At 37.3% G+C, this 5557-nt stretch overlaps 1 long non-coding RNA gene across 1 annotated transcript; it reads right to left on the bottom strand.

Annotated features, from left to right (window-relative positions):
• Window positions 1-866: 866 nt before the first annotated feature.
• LOC116094813 lies at window positions 867-5309 on the bottom strand. Its single transcript, XR_004120329.1, has 3 exons — window positions 5298-5309; window positions 3866-3955; window positions 867-1074 (listed from the first exon to the last, which is right to left on the bottom strand). It is a non-coding gene; the product is annotated as an uncharacterized LOC116094813 (long non-coding RNA).
• Window positions 5310-5557: the final 248 nt, after the last annotated feature.

The following is a 5557-nucleotide window of genomic DNA, read 5'->3' as shown; positions in this document are numbered from 1 at the left end:
CTGTGAATACAAAAGCATCCTACATCCTAGCACATTGAAGTAGATGTTCCTTCCTGGGCAGAGAAAAAAGTTTCTATATCCAGCTGGTTCTTAAATCACTGTGAAATTCTCCCTTGTCTACCTCCCAAAGATGTAAATTGTCTCGTGAAGAGAACAGCAGGTCACACAGCTATAAATAAAGGCCACAGAAGACTCACACTCTTGGTAGAAGCTAATGAAAATTTGAAAGAAATAATCACAAGTAAACTGGGCAAATTAAGATGTTGATAAGAATCCACTGTTACTGACAAAAGCATTTACCTTGTACTTCATTCGTTCTCAGCCCCACACTGATTGCCAGTCTTGCCAGGATGCTATTTTGATTATGCTAGATGGTGTTCAGTGATGCAGTGATGACTATTCTAAGTAGAAGTTTGAGCATTTCTTAAGGTTTAGTTTCTGGCTCTTGATCTACAAGTGTGAAAGTTGTCATCCCATCAACAGGAGAATATAAAAGTTGGACAAACTGATAGTAAAAAAAAAAAAAGCCTCCTTAGACAATTAAGTAATTTATCTTGAAAGGAGTAATGCTTTCCTCATAATAGTAAAATGAGCAGTTGGGTATCAAGAATGACTATTTAGAGGTAAGGCATAGATGGATGAGGCAGAGCATAAGAGTTGAAGCCAATTTTGGTAAGACTACCAGGACTTACCTAATGGGTTGCTGGAGGCTTAGCATGTACTAAGCCTGTAGCATCTTAGGAGATCTCTATGCTTCTCCATGCCTCTGCTCTAGGACTCCTACCAGGCTTCAATTTGAATGTGAATTGTCCCCACAGGATCATGTATTTAAAATCTTGGTCCCTAAGTCCTATAGATGTTTAGAAGGCTGTAGACCTTTTAGGATGTGGATCCTCACTGGAGGAAATGGTTCACTGAATGTTGCTTCCAGAATTCCAGGAAACATGGACACCGCTTCCAATTTGGCTGTCAGTCATGTCTCCATGGTGATGCACTGTGTTCCTTTTCGAACTGTGGCCCAGAATCATCCCTGGCTTCCTGAAGTTGATTTTGTCATTTTACTGGTAAAAGTATCTAGTTTGTCAGGAGAGAAAAAACAGTATTGAAATAATCTAATTTTCCTTATTATTTTAAAAGGTCTTTTCTTAAGGAAAACAATTTTATGAGAGCCTAAGCAAGTGAGATTTTTATCAAACCCTAACCAATATAGAGAGTAGGATAAATTACAAATTCCTCTATCCCAAGTCTATAGAGAGCCCAAGACATAGCTGTGAGATTACCAGACACCACTCATCTACACACACACACACACACACACACACACACACACACACACACACACACTTCACTACTATATCCATGTGAGGTTACAAGTGTGGGTGCCATAGTCTTCAGGTAATGTGAGGGGTATAAGGTATGGGTGTCGAAGCCTCTTGGTCTGTATGAGAAACATCAAAACAAATGCATGGCAAATTTTCCACAAAAACTCACCAGGGGATGGGGAGCACTTAACACTTTAGTCACAGTGAGTAAGAAGTAGTCTAAAGTTGAATAAAATAATGAAAAACCCACTGTGCAGTTAGCTGTTCACACAAGTTCTTACCCACATTCAGTATGTTTGGTATCTGACCTCTGAAAAGTGAAGATAAATAATAAACAAAGCCTGATGAAAAGCAAAACAATGTAGGCTGAAGAGGCAGAGCAACTGCCAGAAACAGTTTTATATGGAGCAGGATGTGGGGATTCTGAGAATAGCTGTGATTTAAAAGATGAGAAAGATAACATGGAAAATAGGCAACATCAAGAAGAGATGAGTGAACCAGCGGGGGTGGAAACTAATAAAAGAATCAGAATGACATGCGAAGAAACTAAAACTTTGTAGCAAACCAAGGGACATATTTTCTGAGCCAAGGCTGTGACTCATTGATATTGAAAGTGTGTTACCAGAAGCCACCATGATAAGAATGTACATTGAAAAGTGACCATATGTAAAACGTGAACTAGAATATCCATCCCTGAGTCCTGACCATGCGACACTGATTTGGTGCGAATATCAAAAGAAGAAAGCACACTGGGAATTAAACAGAAGGGATTCTCCAAATACTAATGGCCTAGAATATCCCAGAACTTAATGACAGAGACTCTCCTCTGACCCAGAAAGCTCAGAGATGCCAAGTAGAACATCCTTGCAGGCTCAGTTTGTATATCTCTTGTACAGAAGCGGCCAGTTCCTCTCTCTGTGCATTCTGTCAAATGGATGTCTTTCATTTATTATGCTATTAGAAGGGATGAATGAGTTAATGCATAAAGGAGTCAAGGTATTCAGAACCGTAGCCTCTTATTCTGAATTCTGTACGGACCATGCCATCTGATGATGTGTGATGTTCTATTCAAATTTAACAAACAAGCAAAAACCTTTCCATGCTCCTATCTCAGTGAGCCTCTAGAAGGGATAATGGTCAAACTGATTTACACCCAAATATTTGCTATTGGTTTTCTCCGTGTAAGTAAGGAAAAATTCTATAAGATTGCCATATTAAAAGATGTTGAAATGCTTTATAGAGGTGACTGTTAAGAGCAGAAGATGAGAAAAAAGAAAAGCAGCATAAACACGGATACACAGATATAGAGACAATAGACAGACAGAGAGATAAACACAGACAGACACACAAAACCAGAAACACACAGCTAGAGAGATAAACACAGACAGACACACAAAACCAGAAACACACAGCTAGAAACACAGACAGACACACAAAAGCAGACACACACAGCTAGAAACACAGACATATGGACACACACACATAAACATACACACACAGCTAGAAACACAGACATATGGACACACACACACAAAACCAGACACACACAGCTAGAAACACAGACATATGGACACACACACACATAAACAGACACAGACAGACACATAGATTCTTATACACACAGAGAAACAGATAGACAAGCAAACACACACAACCATTCACTGCAAGTATTTTCCCAAGTTCTGAATCTCATTCCTGTTTTTTTCTACAATATGCTGTAAATGTATTGTGTTCTCCCAGATGTAAATCTTAGATAAGGTAATTCCACATTTTTTAAAAGTTCTTCAAGGGAGTTAAAAACAATGTAGGATTATGAGGGTTAGTAATGCATGACAGACATAAGACGAATGGCTTGTAATTAGTTATTCACATCCAAGTGTGAACAAAGGAGTTGGAAATTTAGGCTCAAGAATTTTGAAGAGTTACAAAATAAATTGACAAAACATTGAAATTGAACAATAGGATATACTAAGGGAAAATAGTAAATTATGCTAATGTAGTAATTGTTATTAATATTCTTCAGAAAAATCTGGAGAAACTAGATTGCATTAGCATGTGTTTTGTGAAAAAAAAAAGAGAAAAGTTTGTAAAGTCCATCTTTTATTCTAGGGCTCCTGTTTGTGGGTTCTGAGATTCCAAAGTGTCAAAGAGAGTTTCTGCCATCCCTGAAATTGAGCAGATGGTGGCGTGTTCATCCAGTTCAACAAAAAGTTTGAATGCATTAATATATACAACATTTTCTAAAAATACAACACATACCCCAAACTCTGGCCGGAGGCATCATGAAGGTTAGTGGTGGGCATGGGGGAGCCCCTGTGATGACTGCTTACTCTGTAAATGCTGTTATCTACCATGGAGCTAGCACTTAAGAAAGTTTGATTACTTGGTTCCCATGGTATCATAGGAATGGGAGGACTCGATAATTGGGCTTTGATAAACTGAGTCTAGAGGGCACTGGCTTTGTCACCACAGCGATCCTGTTACAGACCAACACAGACTTTCTGGTTCCAATATATTTTGCTGCTACTATAGGATGTGTGTACCTTTGGTCTTCAAAGGTGAAAACAGGATCTCTGTACCTGGCATCTGAAAAATGTGAAGAATTGTTATTGCTGCTATTCTCAGCCTTTTACCTAAAAGCAAAGGAGAACAAAATTAAGTTTTGGGTCCTTTTAATTGACAGACCATCTGATGAGGGACAATATGCTCTTAAAATATTTTTCTTGGTCTCACTTTCAATGTCTTTTTGGAATACCTATGCAGGTAAAGCATTAAGTAAGAAAAAGAGAGCAAAGTATGTCAAATACAGATAATTAAATGAAAGTAACAAATTTTCTTTAATTTCTATTTTTTTATGAATATTTTATTTGAAACACCATCCAATGAAGTAATAAAACTAACAACGTTGGGCATAAAATTGGATACAAATTTGCCTCGTTATTCTACCAGAAATTCTTGATCTCCTGTTAAATTCAAAATACTGTACAAAATTTGAAGATGTCAATCAAATTGAATGAAAGATGTCACTATAATAAATAAGCGTGCAGTTCATTAAACAAATCTCAAGTAAGTCAACACAGAGGGTTGCTTCAAGGTAGATTAAATTAATGCCATGAGTGAATGAAATAATGACACACATGCTCTCAGATCATCTGCAATGCTGATTTCCATAATGGTGGGAAATAGTGATCATGGGAAGACTGACAGAAAGTTGTGTAACAGTGAATATGGGGAAGGCCCATTCTAGGCAGAGCAAGGCAGTAAACACCCTGCTAGAAATGTAGGCCAGGAAGAGGGCAGGGTTTTGTGAGATCTTACACAAACTTACTTTCTTATCAATCAGATAGCAAGCAGAAAAATGAATGAACGGTGTATGAAACAATACCACCTGCACTGAAGAAATACAAAGAATTCTTCAAATTCTTTGAAGCTAAGACTTTTTCAAATAGAATAATAAACACCTGTGATACATCTTTTAAAATTTTTACATGTTGGTGTTTTAAGGTAAAAATGTGGGTAATTATATGGTTATAAGTTATAAGTTATAAGTCCAAACCAACTAATCAAACAAACAACCAGAGAAGAAATTGGAGACTCATTTAAGTTATCCAGACAAGAAATTATAATTATTAGAATTTGAGTCATGATTTCAGTTCAGATACAAAAAGAAATAAATTCAAGGAGTACCCTGGAGTTTGCTTAGATGGAGGGATTTTATACAGTGTCAGTTGCATCAAAATATATAGGGAAGAAAGGGAAGAGAAAACAGAGGTAGAATTATTTTAAGTTTTATATTTCAGAAATGTTTAAGAAGGAAAGTTAAACATTTAGCTTACAAAGATGTTTAAATATGGAAGGGTAATGCACAAGTAGGCAGAGGTTAAATGTCTTAACTAAATCCTGTTCAAATAAAGTTTATGAATTACATATAAAAAAAAGGTAAAAATATTTTTAGGGATGAGAGATGTCAATTACCTTGAGTACTGTGTTCCCAGAACACAGACATGGGAGATTCTTAACAGGGTGGACAGTATCTCCTGTAGGTGAAATCAAGGGCAGATCATCAAGCATAAACCTGTCATCACATGCCTGTCTCACCTAAGAAACAGGGAGCCTCTCCCCCCAGGAGACCACCAGCAGGCCATGACTGTGAGAGAAATGAAAACCCATGATAGCAGCATAGAACATGTACCTCTTCCTGATACCTCACCACCTCGTGAACACAGGAAAATGAC

The sequence above is a fragment of the Mastomys coucha genome, unplaced genomic scaffold, assembly GCF_008632895.1.
Source record: "Mastomys coucha isolate ucsf_1 unplaced genomic scaffold, UCSF_Mcou_1 pScaffold17, whole genome shotgun sequence".
Classification (NCBI taxonomy): domain Eukaryota; kingdom Metazoa; phylum Chordata; class Mammalia; order Rodentia; family Muridae; genus Mastomys; species Mastomys coucha.
Note: the sequence above shows the minus strand (reverse complement) of the source record. Positions and strands in the feature narration are given on the sequence as shown.